Source organism: Rana temporaria, chromosome 4 (assembly GCF_905171775.1).
Source record: "Rana temporaria chromosome 4, aRanTem1.1, whole genome shotgun sequence".
Lineage (NCBI taxonomy): Eukaryota > Metazoa > Chordata > Amphibia > Anura > Ranidae > Rana > Rana temporaria.
This window is the reverse complement of record NC_053492.1, coordinates 72261148-72279902: the sequence shown is the minus strand read 5'-3', so window position 1 is coordinate 72279902 and position 18755 is coordinate 72261148.

Here is an 18755-nt window from a genome sequence, read left to right as displayed (position 1 = left end):
TTTTGCAGGTTCATCAGTGAACAAGCCTGGATGAGAAATGATCCCAGCTTCAGATTCAGTGAACCCGACTTGCCTGCTTCATCACCATCTCCAAGGTATGACAACACAGCAGCTAAACACAGAGACTTTCATAGAGCAATATCTGTTAAAAGGACAGACATCTCACCACCCGTATCCTCTCATGCATACCAGAGTGATTCGGGTGATAAAGATCCTAATCGTCAGTGCCCTATTCACAAGAAGCCTCACCCTCTTAAGAAATGCCGAGAGCTGAGAGCAAAGACTTTACAAGAGCGCAGGGAGATTCTCCAGAAACTTGGAGTATGTTACAGGTGCTGTGCTTCTTATAGTCATTTTGCCAAGGACTGTAAAGTTGTCATCAAGTGCACAGAATGCAGCAGCGAAAGACATGTGACAGCTATGCATCCTACTCCACTTACAGACAGCCCACAGCAGCTACCTACCTCCACCCCTCTCTCAAATCATGGCGGGGAGCAACGAAGCCACGCTCTAGCCCAGGAGAATGTTTCTTCTTCATGCACAGAAGTCTGTGGAGAAGGTTTAGATCACAAGTGCTGTGCCAAGATATGCCTTGTTAAGGTATACCCAGAGGGTCAACCTGAAAAAGCTGCCAGGATGTATGCCATAATAGATGAACAGAGCAACAGATCCCTGGTCAAGCCTAAATTCTTTGAGATCTTTGGCATTGAGGGTCATGCCACACCGTATACTCTCAGAACCTGTTCTGGTCGCGTAGAGACTTTCGGCAGAAGGGTCGATGGGTTCATGGTGTCTCATATCGAAGGCAAAGAGGGCATACTCCTACCAACATTAGTCGAGTGTGACCAGATACCAGACGAAAGAGAAGAGATTCCTACTCCAGAGGTTTCATATCACCATCCTCACTTAAGGCACCTTGCTGATGAGATTCCCGCAATGGACATGAATGCTGAAATCTTAGTCTTGCTAGGAAGAGACATTCTTAGAGTACATAAGGTACGTGAGCAGTGTGATGGACCTGAGGATGCCCCTTATGCACAAAGACTTGATCTAGGCTGGGTAATAGTGGGCGATGTATGCTTGGATAGAATGTGTACATCATCTGAGATCCACTCCTTCAAAACTTACATGTTAGGAAATGGACGCGCATCCCACTTCAAAGAGTGCCCTCACCATTATGAAATAAAGGAGAAGCCTCTTGACATCATCCAAGTACCTGATGCCACTCCTATCCTGTGTGATGATAACCTAGGTACCACAGTGTTTTGTACCACAAGTGACGACAACAAAATAGCCTTGTCAGTTGAAGACAGAGAGTTCATCAAAATAATGGACAAAGAATTCTTCAAGGATGAGTCTAACAGCTGGGTTGCACCATTGCCTCTTCGTGCTGCAAAGGTCAAACTGCCAAACAATCGGGAACAGGCTTTATCCAGATTCAACTCACTTCAACGAACATTAAAGAACAGGCCTGAAATGAAGGACCATTTCATTACCTTTATGAAGAGGATCTTTGACAATGAGCATGCTGAGCCAGCCCCACCTCTTCAAATACACGATGAGTGCTGGTACCTACCCTTCTTCGGAGTGTACCATCCACGTAAGCCAAAACAAATTAGGGTAGTGTTCGACTCCAGTGCCAAACATCAGGGCGTATCCCTGAACGATATTCTTCTCACTGGTCCTAACCTTACCAACAACCTTGTAGGTGTACTCATGAGGTTCAGAAGAGAGCCAGTTGCCATAACTGCGGACATTGAACAAATGTTTCATTGCTTTATTGTACGAGAAGACCATAGGAACTTCCTAAGGTTTCTGTGGCACCGTGACAACAACATGAACAATGAGATGATTGAATACCGCATGAAGGTTCATGTTTTCGGAAATAGCCCCTCACCTGCCGTCGCAACATACGGTTTACGAAGGACTGCTCTTGACGGAGAACAGGAGTATGGTGCAGATGCTCGACATTTCGTCGAGAGAGATTTCTATGTGGACGATGGACTTAAATCTTTACCTACAGCGGAAGAAGCCATAGACCTGCTCCAAAGGACACAAGTTATGCTTTCTGAGGCTAACCTCAGACTACACAAGATTGCCTCAAACAGTGTTGCTGTTATGAAAGCCTTTCAACCTGGCGATCATGCCACAGGGTTTAAAGACTTAAATCTGGGGATGGACATGCCACCTGTGCAGAGAAGTCTGGGCCTGCGGTGGGACTTATTAAAGGACAGCTTCGGCTTTCAAGTCAGCTCTGCAGACAAACCATTTACCAGGCGTGGAGTTCTGTCAGTGGTGAACAGCCTATACGATCCAATGGGATTTGTGGCTCCCATCACCATACAAGGTAAATCCATACTTAGACAGCTCTCAGAGACTATCAAAGATTGGGATGCCCCACTACCAATAGACAAACTTTCAAGGTGGGAGTCCTGGAAACAGTCGTTACATGCCTTAGATGGAATTCTTATACCACGCTGCTACACTCCGACTTCCCTTGCCACCAGTCGGAGGAAAGAGCTGCACATCTTCTCAGATGCATCTACTGAGGCCATAGCGGCTGTTGCCTACCTCAAGGTAAGGGATTCAGCTAATCGAACCCATGTAGGGTTTCTGTTTGGGAAGGCTAAGTTAGCACCCAAGCCTGAACACACAATTCCTAGGCTTGAACTTTGTGGGACTGTGCTAGCTGTAGAGATTGCAGATTTCATACTGCGTGAGCTAGACATTCAGATAGATGACATCAAATTCTACACAGACAGCAAGGTTGTTCTGGGCTACATATACAACCAGACTAAACGTTTCTATGTCTATGTCAGCAACCGTGTAGAAAGAATAAGAAAATCATCTAAACCTGAACAATGGCATTATGTTCCATCTGAAATTAATCCTGCAGATCATGGCACCAGGCCAGTGTCTGCGAGTGCCTTCGTAAATTCTTCTTGGTTAACAGGTCCTGAATTCTTGTTGGCTGATCCAGAAGAAACTACGGCTGACGTCTTCAGTCTTCTAGAACCCGACAAAGATCCAGAGGTTCGTCCTGAAGTTAAAACCCTTGTCACCAGAACTGAACAAAGATGTGCCTTGGGCTGTCAACGCTTTGAACGTTTCTCCAAGTGGACAAGGCTGGTACGCACCACCGCAAGGTTAGTTCATATTGCACACTGCTTTCACACGAAGCTCACAGATGCTCACTGTCAAGGTTGGCCATGTGCCAAAAGCTTCTTTCTGCAAAAGACATTGCTGAAGCTGAACTGATCATAATACGCAGTGTACAACAGGATGTCTTTGGCTCAGAAATCAGACGTATCCGTGACAAGGGGGACATTCCAAAAAACAGTCCAATTGCTAACCTGAACCCATTCATTGACAATGATGGCAAGTTAAGGGTTGGCGGACGCCTAAACAAGGCTAAGTTCAGTGAGCAAGAACAGAATCCTCTCATTATACCTGCTCGCCATCACATCACCACTTTGCTCATACGGCACTACCATGAAAGGGTGAAACACCAAGGTAGACACTTCACAGAGGGAGCCATAAGAGTTGCAGGCCTTTGGATTATAGGAGCAAAAAGACAGATTACAGCTACACTGCACAGCTGTGTTCAGTGCCGCAAACTAAGAGGGAAACATCAGCAACAGCAAATGTCAGATTTGCCAGCTGACAGGTTAAGTACTGACCCACCCTTTACTCACGTTGGTCTGGATGTCTTCGGACCATGGATGGTAACAGCCCGCAGAACACGAGGTGGCCAAGCCAATAGTAAGGGATGGGCAGTGCTGTTCACCTGCATGAGTGTACGTGCAGTACACATTGAAGTAATAGAATCTATGGATGCCTCAAGTTTCATCAATGCTCTAAGACGGTTCCTTGCCATCAGAGAACCAGTCAAGACACTAAGATCCGACTGTGGAACTAATTTCGTTGGAGCTTGTCGAGAGTTACAGCTCAACTCTAGGCCAATACAAGACCTTTTAGCTGAAAGAGGCTGCACATGGATTTTCAATCCTCCTCATTCGTCTCACATGGGTGGTTCATGGGAGAGAATGATAGGAATCACGCGAAAAATACTGGACTCAATGCTCATGGACTTGAATTCCACAAGACTTACCCACGAGATTTTAACCACCTTCCTGGCAGAAGCATCTGCCATAATCAATTCAAGACCACTTGTTCCAGTGTCTACAGATCCAGAGACCCCAACTACCCTTACTCCAGCCACTCTTCTTACCCAAAAGCTTGGGACTGTTCCCGTGCCACCTGGAGACTTTAAATCAGGAAATCTGTGCTACGATCAGTGGAAGCGAGTACAACACCTTGCCAACTGCTTCTGGAATCGTTGGAAGATGGAGTATCTTTCTACTCTGCAAGGACGCAGGAAATGGCAGCGCCCGAACCTTAACATCCAAGTTGGAGATCTCGTTCTGCTTAAAGATCAGCAAGCTGAAAGAGTCGAGTGGCCTATGGGTCTTATTGTAAAGAGCGTTCCTAGTGATGACGGTAAGGTACGTAAGGTGGAGGTGAAAGTTTCAAGACAAGGGACTGTAAAGACTTTCATCAGACCTATCACGGAACTCATTTTGCTCTTGCCGTTTGGAGACTGAACTTACTTGGGTATGCTGTTGGATCCTACCTGCGACTTCGAGAAGGAAGTATCTGGAACTTTAGTTGTCACAACTTGAAGCCTTATATTATAGTTGTTGTATTATATGCATGTTCTCCATTATGTCTTTCAGGTTTTCAAGACATCAAGCAAATTGCGCTGTTGTTTATTTGCATAACTACCGTTGTATTATGTAAATAGTGGCATTATCATGCCAGACGGGGAGTGTGCTGCCCCAATAGGGGCATAGAATATGAGATGCATAGCCTCAGTTAATATTAGCATTGTTATATAGATTAGAGTCTATATAGTGTGGTTTGCCTACTATTTTCTCATAGCTAAATCTATGTGTTATCCTATGCTGCCATCTAGTGGCCTTTGTTGCAATGCACATGTTTATGTGATTCTTTGAGTTACCACATATTTTCACTGTATGTATGCCCCTCCCTGCTTCCTGTGTGGAGTACTTCCTGTGTCATCTCTTCAGCCAGCAAGCCACATGTAGAAGGACACTCATGTACTCTGCCCAAGGTAGGAAAGGCATCATCTTTTGACCGCACAATACTATCACCATTCATCTGCTGTTCCTGTTATCTGCTGTAACCTCTGAAGTTTAAAGAATAAACACCTCTTTTGAATGAATCGGTATTGACGAGTTCAGCTGTCTGACAAGGATTGTCCGCAGTGAGTATATCTGCTTATACAGGCCAGGCATAGAGGTCTCAGCAAGGGATATATCGCTATCACAACAATCGGAGTCAGAACACACTACGTCAGAGCACCTACCACTATATGATCAAACATATGTGGACACCTTACTAAATAATACATTTTGGGTGTTTCCAGTGAAGAGTACTGTTAATGCTTCAACATACAAAGACTTTTTATACAACTGTGCGATAGAAATCTTATGGCAACATTTTGGGGAAGGTCCTTTTCTGTTCCAGCATGATTGTGCTCCTGTTCACAAAGCCAGCTCCATAAAGACATGGGCCCAGATTCACAAAGCACTTACGCCGACGTATAACAAGTTACGCCGACGTAGGTGCAAATGTGCGCCGTTGTATCTGTGCACCAGACCCAGGCTAAAACCAGGCTACACCCTGCCGACGTAGCTTTCTCACGCCGGCGTAGGGTGGGCGCACATTTAGGCTGGGCGCATGGTGCCGCTCCCATTGTTTTGCCAATCAAATATGCAAATGAGGGAAATACAGCGATTCACGAACGTGCGTATGGCCGGCGCATGCTACGCGAGATGCGCGTAAGTTTTACGTCCAGCGTAAAGTTATTCCTCATAAAGGAGGTGCAACCCGGCAACAGACATGCACATGTCTGCACCAGGGAACACAAGCCGGCGTATTGTGCGTTAAACGTGTGTCTGGCTGGGCGTACGTTATGTTCACGGTGTACGCAGTGATCCGGCGTAGCTTGGGCAGTTTTGCCGGCGTGGTTGTGAGCAGGCGCATGGGGGTGCGTCCACATCATGGCGCAGGCGCAGTTCGTGATACGTATCTGTCTGGCGCTCGGCCCATCATTTGCATGGGGTCATGCCCACTTCCACCTACGCCGACGTGCGCCTTCGAAACCCACGCCACCCTGGCGCAGCGTTGGGAGCACTGGCTTGCTGAACGCAATGCTTGCCTCTCTGCGCTGCGTTGGCGTAGTGTACAGTGGTTACTCTACGGCGGCAAAATGTGAGCCTTGCTCTTTGTGAATCTGGGCCATGGTTTGATGAGTTGGGTGTGAAGGATCTCGAGTGGCCTACACAGAACCTCAACCTAATACACACATTTTGGATGAATTGGAATGCTGATTTTGAGCCAGGTCTTCACACTCCAAATTCTTGTGGAAAGCCTTCTTCGAAGAGTGGAGGTTCTTATAACTGCAAAGGAGGGGCCAACTTCATATTAACCGGTTAAGACCCAGACCAATATGCAGGTTAAGGACCTTGCCCCTTTTTGTGATTCGGCACTGCGTCACTTTAACTGACAGCTGTGCGGTCGTGCGACGTGGCTCCCAAACAAAATTGGCGTCCTTTTTTTCCCACAAATAGAGCTTTCTTTTGGTGGTATTTGATCACCTATGCAGTTTTTATTTTTTGCGCTATAAACAAAAATAGAGCGACAATTTTGAAAAAAAATCAATATTTTTTACTTTTTGCTATAATAAATATCCCAAAAAAAGATATAAAAAAAAACATTTTTTTTTCCTCAGTTTAAGCCGATACATATTTGTCTACCTATTTGCCTATGTGGTAAAAAAAATTGCAATAAGCTTTTATCGATTGGTTTGCGCAAAATTTTTAGCGTTTACAAAATAGGGGATAGTTTTATGGCATTTTTATTAATATTTTTTTTTACTACTAATGGCGGCGATCAGCGATTTTTTTCGTGACTGCGACATTATGGCGGACACATCGGACACTTTTGACACATTTTTGGGACCATTGTAATTTTCACAGCGAAAAGTGCTATAAAAATGCACTGATTACTGTGAAAATGACAATGGCAGTGAAGGGGTTAACCACTATGGGGCACTGTAGGGGTTAAGTGTGACCTCATGTGTGTTTCTAACTGTAGTAGGGCGGGGCTGGACGTGTGACCCTCCCCGTTCTTCAGCTCCTGTGACCCGATCGGGTCCGCGGGTCTGGTCATAGAGCTTCGGACCGGGTCACGACCCACGGCTGGACTCTTAAAGGGGACGTATATATACGTCCATGTGCCCAGCCGTGCCATTCTGCCAACGTATATAGTCGTGCGGCGGTCCCTAAGTGGTTAATGTCCATTGTTTGGCAAAGCGATGTCCAACAAGCTTATATAGGCTTGGTGGTGAGGTGCTCACTGCTCATCAACTTTCGGTCTTAGGCTTTATGCACATGGACATCTAAAGGGTTCCAAAGTCCTTTAGTGTAAAATTTCCATGCCCAGGGAGCTGCAGGTGGCATGCATAGTCACCCATACAAATGAATGGCTTTACGCAGATTTATTCATGTAGACAATGCATACAGTTAAAGTGGATGTTCTCCCGAAAAGTTAATTTTTAACCTTAGATTGAGGCTCATTTTGTCAAGGGGAATCAGGAAGTTTTTTTTTAAATCGAAGCTGTACTTACCGTTTTAGAAAGCGATCTTCTCCGCCGCTTCCGGGTATGGGCTGCGGGACTGGGCGTTCCTATTTGATTGACAGGCTTCCGACGATCGCATATAGCGCGTCACGATTTTCCAAAAGTAGCCGAACATCGGTGCGCAGGCGCCGTATAGAGCCGCACCGACGTTCGGCTACTCGTGACACGATGTATGCGACCGTCGGAAGCCTGTTAATCAAATAGGAACGCCCAGTCCCGAAGACCATACCCGGAAGCGGCGGAGAAGATCGCTCTCTAAAACGGTAAGTACGGCTTCGATTTAAAAAAAACTACCCGATTCCCCTTGACAAAATGAGCATCAATCTAATCTTAAATTTTTTTTTTCGGGTGAACTCCCGCTTTAAGTTAAACCCTTGATTGCCCCTAGATGTTGACTCCTTCCCAGCCAGTGTCATTAGTATAAGGTCGGTATTGAGTATTATCACTGATCACTGTATTAGTGTCACTAGCACTGATCGTCGCCATTACAGTATAGCATCTATAGGTGTGTACATTCCTGTATATATACCATAGTTAGTAGATCCTATAACTTTTGCACAAACCAATCAATATTGCCTTTTTGTTTTTTTACCAACATGTAGCAAAATACTTTTTGGCCTAAATCTATAAAGATTTTTTTTTTATTGGATATGTTTTATAACAGAAAGTAGAAAATAAAATTCTTCCCCAAGACCACAGATGTAAGAAGCACTCTCCCACTGACCATCACACCAATGTATCATAAGTTGCAGATATAGCCATTTTTAGCAGAGGTTTCCTGAGACTGAAAGGTTATTTCAAGGGTTCCTCCATTGAAAAGGTTAAGAAATTCTGGGTTAGGTATTGGCCAGGATTTATGGCTGTGCTGCAGTGGCGGTGTGTCCATACTGACACCATCCACTGCCCTACTGACACCATCCACTGCCCTACTGACACCATCCACTGCCCTACTGACACCATCCACTGCCCTACTGACACCATCTACTGCCCTACTGACACCATCCACTGCCCTACTGACGCCATCCACTGCCCTACTGACACCATCCACTGCCCTACTGACAACATCCACTGCCCTACTGACACCATCCATTGCCCTACTGACACCATCCACTGCCCTACTGACACCATCCACTGCCCTACTGACACCATCCATTGCCCTACTGACACCATCCATTGCCCTACTGACAACATCCACTGCCCTACTGACAACATCCACTGCCCTACTGACACCATCCACTGCCCTACTGACACCATCCACTGCCCTACTGACACCATCCACTGCCCTACTGACACCATCCACTGCCCTACTGACACCATCCACTGCCCTACTGACACCATCCATTGCCCTACTGACCAATCCACTGCCCTACTGACACCATCCATTGCCCTACTGACACCATCCATTGCCCTACTGACACCATCCACTGCCCTACTGACACCATCCACTGCCCTACTGACACTATCCACTGCCCTACTGACACCATCCATTGCCCTACTGACACCATCCATTGCCCTACTGACACCATCCACTGCCCTACTGACACCATCCATTGCCCTACTGACACCATCCATTGCCCTACTGACACCATCCACTGCCCTACTGACACCATCCACTGCCCTACTGACACCACCCACTGCCCTACTGACACCATCCACTGCCCTACTGACACCATCCACTGCCCTACTGACACCACCCACTGCCCTACTGACACCATCCACTGCCCTACTGACACCATCCACTGCCCTACTGACACCATCCACTGCCCTACTGACACCATCCACTGCCCTACTGACACCATCCACTGCCCTACTGACACTATCCACTGCCCTACTGACACCATCCACTGCCCTACTGACACTATCCACTGCCCTACTGACACCAATTTCTGCCCTACTGACACTGTCCACCGCTCTAACGACACCGTCAGTATACATACACATACACACAGATATGTGTTGGCGCTTTGGGGTGCACACCCTAATGCAATGGGCTGCGCACACCTATGAGTGTGATTGTAACAACTCCCTGCTATGGCCAAATCATGATAGGACATGATAGGAGAGTCACCTGGCCCCTATTACCGTAATGCACTTTACCAGCCATAGACCTCCTAGATAAAGCTAATTCAATGACATATAATTATATTATCTGTGTTTATTCTGTGCTGTATCCGCTTATATTAGAGGCAGCAATTACCAACAACATAATAGAATCAGCCTGCAATCTGGATGAAGCTACACAATAGCTGATGAAAGTGATACAGCTATTCCTGGAAGTCTCTATTTACATACAGAAGAGCTTATGTTTGTCTCTTTTGTCACTTTTAACCTTGTTAGTGATAATCCCCCCCCCCCCCCCCCCCAGCTTTTCTCATATGGCGAATCACAAGCCTTGCTTATGACCTGTAAAATTCGAAAAAATCCGGTAATAAAGGGGATATATAGAATGTTTTATTTTACATTTTGGGTTATATTTGTCCCAATTAGCTGAGAGTTAAAACTAAATGCCAGGCAAATGGCTGCATGCCAAAGGATTTGTGTTTTTGTCCATCCATTCCTTAGATTTACACAGCTCTGCCACACAGCACAGACCTGTCTAGCAGGGGAGGAGACCTGATATTTCTCTGCTGTAGTTTAACCGGTTAAGACCCGGACCATTATGCAGGTTAAGGACCTGGCCCCTTTTTGCGATTCAGCACCGCGTCAGTTTAACTGACAATTGCGCGGCCGTGCGACGTGGCTCCCAAACAAAATTGACGTCCTTTTTTTCTCACAAATAGAGCTTTCTTTTGGTGGTATTTGATCACCTCTGCGGTTTTTATTTTTTGCGCTATAAACAAAAATAGAGCGACAATAAAAAAATATATATATTTTTTTTACTTTTTGCTATAATAAATATCCCCAAAAAATATATACAATTTTTTTTTCTCCTCAGTTTAGGTCGATACGTATTCTTCTACATATTTGTGGTAAAAAAAAAACGCAATAAGCGTTTATTGATTGGTTTGCGCAAAAGTTATAGCGCTTACAAAATAGGGGATAGTTTTATGGCATTTTTATTGATTTATTGATAATTTTTTTTTTACAAGTAATGGCGGCGATCAGCGATTTTTTTTCGTGACTGCGACATTATGGCGGACACATCGGACACTTTTGACACATTTTTGGGACCATTGTCATTTTCACAGCGAAAAGTGCTATAAAAATGCACTGATTACTGTGAAAATGACAATGGCAGTAAAGGGGTTAAACACTAGGGGGCGCTGTAGGGGTTAAGTGTGACCTCTTGTGTGTTTCTTACTGTAGGGGGGCTTGGCTGTACGTGTTACGTCACTGATCGTCGTTTCCTATATCAGGGAACAAACGAACAGTGACACTGCCACAGAGAAGAACGGGGAAGGTTTGTTTACACTCATCTCTCCCCGTTCTTCAGCTCCTGTGACCCGATCGCGGGACACCGGCGGCGATCGGGTCCGCCGGTCCCGCGAACGCAGTGACAGAGCTTCGGACCGGGTCGCGAGCGACCCACGGCTGGGTTTTTAAAGGGAACGTACATGTACGCCTTTGTGCCCAGCCGTGCCATTCTGTCGACGTATATCGTCGTGCGGCGGTCCTTAAGTGGTTAACATTCACCTTCAGGCCCCCTTCCCATCTATACTCTGGGGGCTGATTCCTGGATGATTCATATGTGGTTCAGTGCGATGTGATCTGTGTCCTCTTGTTTTGAATATCATTATTGTTATTATTATACAGGATTTATATAGCATCAACAGTTTGCGCATCGCTTTACAACATCAGGGAAGACAGTACAGTTACAATACTATACAGGAAGGATCAGAGGGCCCTGCTCGTTAGAGCTTACAATCTAGTAGGGAGGGTCAAGTGGGACAAAAGGTTATAACTGTGGGGGATGATAGATGAACAAAATGAAAATACAGTTGTTAGGTGTGGGTAGGATAGGCTTCTCTGAAGAGAAGGGATCCTCTAAAACAGTGGTTCTCAACCTGGGGGTCGGGACCCCCTCGGGGGTCAAATTATGATTTGCCAGGGGTCACCAAACAGTTCTCAGATCAGCAAATGACCTTGATCAAGAGCACCTAAGTTGGCTGATCAGAACTCCTCCCCCAGCACTGCCACTGATCCCAACTCCCCCCCACCAAGGAGTAAAAATAGAGAATACATGGAAGGGAGAAAAAAAGAGAGGGAGGAACAAAGAAAAGGAGGGAAAGAATAAGAGAACAAAAAATACGGCTAGTGAGAGAGATGGGGGGACATTTTTTTTTAGGATAGAGAAAGGTAAAAGGGAAAGAAAGGAGAACAAAGAGAAAAAGTGGTACATCCTAAAATGTACCATAAGGGGTTTTAATAATGTACAAGTGGAAGGGACTCGGGAATCGCTAAATGTCTGTAGGTTAGGGGCGCAAATTACTTGCCTTGCCTTGGATGCTGACGACCCACGCTACAAAATCATTTTACTGTTGGGGGTTCCCATAACTTGGGGAAATTGTATCAAGGGGTCACGGCACTAGAAAGGTTGAGAACCACTGCTCTAAAAGCTAATAGAGAAGGAGATAGACAGACAGATTGGGGTAAGGAGTTCCATAGGCTTGGAGAGGCTCTGTAAAAGTCCTGTAGATGAGCATGGGAGGAAGTTATGAGTGACCTAGAAAGCAGGAGGTCTTGAGAAGAACAAATAATAGGCTCATATCACATCACACTGCACTACTTTTTGAGACTCCCTGCAACCGGGCTGCTCCTCACCGCATTTTGGTGTGAACAGGGACTGGGCAGCGAATAGAGATGCAGCACATTGATGAGCTCCTCTCTCTGTCCCTCTGCTCTCTCCACCTGTTAACATGCTTCTTGCACTGCAGCACACCTGATTGGCTCTTGGAGGTTCTTCCTCCTCACCCTCTCTGCAGTACAGCTCTGTAGGCTCCAAAAGTCAACTTAAAGTGGAACTTTAGTCAGAAAATGAAGACCTGATAGATCACTTCACGTTGGCCCCTTTTCCAGGTATAGCTATGTAAAACATAAAAAATAAGTGTTTATACTGTTTAAAATCCAGTAATCCCTACTCTGCACATGCTCAGTTGTTCTTTATTCTGGGCACTGTGCTTAAAATCTGATTTTGAACCACTAGAGGCCTATCAGCTGACAGCTTTAAGATTTACTCTTGCTAAAGTAGGAAGAAAACAATAGGAATGACACAGACTGTGATGAGGGAACACAGACTAGGGAGGAAGAAAAGAAAATCAGGAGAGGTGATAAGAGACACAGAAGAGTTAAACTTACAAGCATAGGGGTAGATTCAAATAGCCCAGCGTAAATTTCTGCGGGCGTAGCGTATCTCAGATACGCTACGCCGCCGTAACTTAGTCAGGCAGGTTCTGTATTCAGAAAGAACCTGCGCCCTAAGTTAAGGCGGCGTAGCGTATGTGGTCCGGCGTAAGCACGCGGAATTCATGCCTTTGCAAATGCGTGCGGACAAAACCCCTGTTTTTAACGCATACTGTTAGACAGGTTAAATGTTTTTTCTGCAGGCTGGTCGGTAAGGAGGCTTGGTTTTTCCCTGGGCATTCCCCAGGATTTGTTGTTATCACATTGTACAGAGCCTATGACATAAGCTCTTTAACATGATCAGAGATGTGGTGTGTCCGAGCGACACACCGCACCACCGATCGCCTACCCGGGGGCTCGCACTGAAGGACATCAAATGACATCCAGTCAGAACAGTAAAGCCACCACCTGGCTATCAATTTGCTATAGGTCGGATGGGAAGGTTTCAAAGCTTCTGTCAGCCTTCCTTTCTAGCTAAGCCAAGACATGCAATCAAGACTTAGAAATATACTTATTTCAATTACAGAAAGTGACATCATATATTTTGAGACCAAGGAGAGGAGGGAGAGATTCCAATAAAAAGTGACTGCTCTGAACTTCAGCAAAATTGCCTCCAGCAAGAAGATCCCAGCAATGTACAGCAAACATTTCTTTTATTAGCGTACTTATTAATGTGTGTTCTTTTGTGAAAGACTGTTGTGGGTAAAGTTTAGCTTTAAGGTACTTACACTACATGCATTAAACCTATTATTTAACAATGTGTTAATGATTACGGAGCTGTCATTTAGTCTTGTATATCTGCTGGGCGTTCATCTATATTTTTTGTCTTGAACATTTTTTATATTTTCAGAAGGTTATATAAGAATCACTCTCTAGTCTCTACATGTTTTACAGAGATTTATTGCAGCATCTTACAATGAACTGTTGTCTACATAAAATTGGTTCGCCCTGATTATCCACATAGCATTGCAGTCAATGACAGTCATGCACATACACTATATTGTCAAAAGTATTGTTACACGCACATAAACTAGTCCACGGGCCTATTTTGGCACTTCTCTCCTTCATGTAAAAATCAAAATTTTTTGCTAAAAAATTAATCAGAACTCCCAGACATTATATATATATATATTTTTTAGCAGACACCCTAGGGAATAAAATGGCGGTCATTGCAACTTTTTTTCTCGCACGGTATTTGCGCAATAATTTTCCAAACGCCTTTTTTTTGGGGGAAAAAAAACGGTTTCATGAATTAAAAAATAACAAAACAGTAAAGTTAGCCCAATTTTTTTGTATAACGTGAAAGATGATGTTACGCCGAGTAAATTGATACCTAACATGTCACGCTTTAAAATTGCGCACACTCATGGAATGGCGCCAAACTTCGGTACTTAAAAATCTCCATAGGTGACGTTTTAACATTTTTTACAGGTTACTATTTTCGAGTTACAGAGGAGGTCTAGTGGTAGAATTGTTGCACACGCTCTAACGCACGCGACGATACCTCACATGTGGGGTTTGAACAGAGTTTACATATGTGGGCGGGACTTGCATGCGTGTTCGCTTCTGCGTGCGAGATAACAGGGACAGGGGTGTTTTGAAAAAAAAAAAATGTTAAATTGTATTTTTATTTTTACTTCATTTTGTTTATTTTTACACTTTTTTTAAAAAAAATGTTTTGATCACTTTTATTCCTATTACAAGGAATGTAAACATCCCTTGTAATAGGAATCAGTGTGACAGGTCCTCTTTATGGAGAGATGTGGGGTCAATAAGACCGCACATATCTCCTCCAGGCTTACAAGCATGAAATCGGTGAAAAAAAATCACTGATCACATGCCGACAGCCGCGATTGCGGCTTTGTTTACTTCCGGGTACCGGGCGTGACGTCATAACGTCGCGCCCGAGCCTCCGACGGTCATAGAGATGACTGGTGACCTTCTGGTCACCAGTCATCTCTATGGTTTCCAGGCAGCGCAGACCGATTGGCTCTCCGGGCCCCCGATGGCACGGGAGAGCCAGGAGAAGCACCTGGGGAGGGGGGGACGTCCCCTCCCTATAAGAACGATCAAGCAGCAGAACCGCCGCTTTGATCATTCTTATCGTGCACAGAATCGGAGGCTGAAGACGGCGATATCTGAATGATGCCTGTAGCTGCCCCTATCATTCAGATATCACCGCACAAAGTGGAGGACGTCATATGACGTCCTCCCGTGGACAAGTGGTTAATGGCATCCCAGTCTTCATTTGTAGTGTTAAATATTGAGTTGGCCCACCCTTTGCAGCTATAACAGCTTCAACTCTCCTGGGAAGGCTGTCCACAAGGTTTAGGAGTGTCTATGGGAATGTTTGACCATTCTTCCAGGCACTGTTGTTGGACGAGAAGGTCTGGCTCGCAGTCTCAACCCTAATGCCGCGTACACACGATCGGAATTTCCGATGAAAAAAGTCAGATGGACTTTTTTCCGTCCCTGTTTAGAAATAGAACATGTTTTATTTTTTTCCGATGGAAAAAAACTAGATCGAAAATTCCTATAGTCTGTGTGCAACTCCGACGGAGAAAAAACCCACGCATGCTCAGAATCAAGTCGACGCATGCTCGGAAGCATTGAACTTCATTTTTCTCGGCTCGTCGTAGTGTTTTACGTCACCGTGTTTTGGACGGTCGGAATTTAGTCTGACAGTCTGTATGCAAGACTGATGGAAGTCAGCTTCATCGGAATTCATGAAAATTCCATCAGAAATTCCGACATAATTCATCCCAAAGGTGTTCTATCAGGTTGAGGTCAGGACTCTGTGCAGGCCAGTCAAGTTCCTCCACCCCAAACTCGCTCATCCATGTCTTTATGGACCTTGCTTTGTGCACTGGTCATGTTGGAACAGGAAGGGGCCATTCCCAAACTGTTCCCACAAAGTTGGGATCAGGAAATTGTCAAAATGTCTTGGTATGCTGACGGCCAAGCCCAACCCCTAAAAAATAATCCCACACCATAATCCCCCCTCTACCAAATGATTTGGCCCAGTGCACAAAGCAAGGTCCATAAAGACATGGATGAGCGAGTTTGGGATGGAGGAACTTGACTGGCCTGCACAACCCGATAGAATACCTTTGGGAGGAATTAGACTGGAGACTGCGAGCCGGGCCTTCTCGTCCAACATCAGTGTCTGACCTCACAAATACGCTTCTGGAAGAATGGTCAAACATTCCCATAGACACTCCTAAACCTTGTGGACGGCCTTCCCAGAATAGTTGAAGCTGGTATAGCTGCAAAGGGTGGGCCAACTCAATATTGAACCCTACAGACTAAGACTGGAATGCCATTAAAGTTCATGTGCGTGTAAAGGCAGGTGTCCCTAAACTTTTGACAATATAGTATATGTTCACCATCTGCTTGGAGTCTGCATGTTCTCCCTGTGCCTGCGTGGGTTTCCTATAGGTACTCCGGTTTCCTCCCACACTCTGAAGACATGCTGGTAGGTTAATCAGATCCTGTCTAAATTGACCCTAGTATATGTATGAATGTGTGTTAGGGACCTTAGGCTGTAAGCTCCTTGAGGGCGGTGACTGATTTAAATGTACAATGTATATGAAAAAAGCGCTGCATAAATTGACAGCGCTATATAAGTACCTGAAATAAATAAATAAAACATAATATTTAACCACTTAAGGACTGCCTCCTGCAGATATACGTCGGCAGAATGGCACGGCTGTACGTCCTCTTTAAGTGCCTAGCCGTGGGTCGCGGGCGCGCGCCCGCGGCCGGGGCCGAAGTTCCGTGACCGCGGGACCCGCGGACCCGATCGCCACTGAAGTCCCGCGATCGGTCCCCGGAAGTTAAAGAAGAAGTGGCAGCACAGTGGCAGCTTCATTGATCGTGTGTTCCCTAATATAGGGAAACACGATCAATGACATTACACGTCCAGCCCTGCCCCCCTACAGTTAGAAAAACAAATGAGGTCACACATAACCCCTACAGCGCCCCCTAGTGGTTAACTCCTATACTGCAACTGTCATTTTTACAGTAAACAATGCATTTTTATAGAATTTTTTGGTGTGAAAATGACAATGGTCGCAAAAATGTGTCAAAATTGTCCGATGTGTCTGCCATAATGTCGCAGTCACGAAAAAAATCGCTGATCGCCGCCATTAGTAGTAAAAAAAAAAGAATTAATAAAAATGCAATAAAACTTTCTCCTATTTTGTAAACGCTATAAATTTTGCGCAAACCAATCGATAAACGCTTATTGCGATTTTTTTTTACCAAAAATAGGTAGAAGAATACGTATCGGCCTAAACTGAGGAAAAAAAAGGTTTTTTTAAATCTTTTTGGGGGATATTTATTATAGCAAAAAGTAAAAAATATTGAATTTTTTTCAAAATTGTCGCTCTATTTTTGTTTGTAGCGCAAAAAATAAAAACCGCAGAGGTGATCAAATACCACCAATAGAAAGCTCTATTTGTGGGGGAAAAAGAAAGCCAATTTTGTTTGGGGGCCACATCGCACAACCGCGCAATTGTCAGTTAAATCGACGCAGTGCAGAATCGCAAAACCTGGCCGGGTCCTTTACCTGCATAAAGGTCTGGGTCTTAAGTGGTTAAAAACTGTACAGTAAAACGCTGCCATGACTTGCCAAGGTTATTTACATGAAAACAGAACTCCAGTCCGATACATAACTGAATTATTTTTACTGCTTTAGTTGCCAGAATATTTGCATTTCTGTTCAGCCCCTCTTGTGATTCACACTTTCTGTCGTATTGCACACACAAAAAGAAACTTCTACAAATTTACAGCTGAGCTCTACTGCTTTTGGAGCGACCATCCAGTGCACAAGGCTGCAGGCAGAAACGTTGGGTAAAAGATTTGAAAACCGGACCAGCAAATAAGAATGGATGATCATGCTACTAGCCACTGAGATAATGATAATATAGGGCCAGATTCACAAATGAGATACAACGGCGTATCTCCTCATACGCCGTCGTATCTCTGTTTCTATCTATGCGACTGATTCATAGAATCAGTTACGCATAGATAGCCATAAGATCCGACAGGTGTAATTGTTTTACACTGTCGGATCTTAAGATGCAATACCGTGGCCGCCGCTGGGGGGAGTTTGCGTCGTAAACCAGCGTCGGGTATGCAAATTTGGAGTTACGGCGATCCCCGACGGTTTTTCGCGTTTGCCACGTCGCCGCTAGTCTAGTTTCCCGTGGCAAAATTAGTCGTTTTTTTTGGTGCCTTAACTTTACACAGCAATCGTATCGCTGTATAAAGTATGGCCATCGTTCCCGCATCGAAATTTAACAAATAACGTCGTTTGCGTAAGCCGTCCGGGAATACAGAATTACGCTACGCGCGTCGCCGTTCAAAAAAATGACGTCACTTCGCGCAAAGCACGGCGGGAGTTCGGAAACGGAGCATGCGTGGTAGGTCCGGCGCGGGAGCGCGCCTAATTTAAATGGCACACGCCCATTTGAATTGGGCCGCCGGCGTAGGTTTTCATCGCAAGTGCTTGGTGAATCAGGCGATGAAAAATAGCGGCGGTGTAACTTATCTACGATACGTTACGCCGCCGCTCTTCTATGTGAATCTGGCCCTTAGACACTAATTCCAACCAGCCCAAATAATAGCAGAGACAACTTGCCATGACCCTTCAGTATGAATATTTACACATTCTCCATGAAGCATA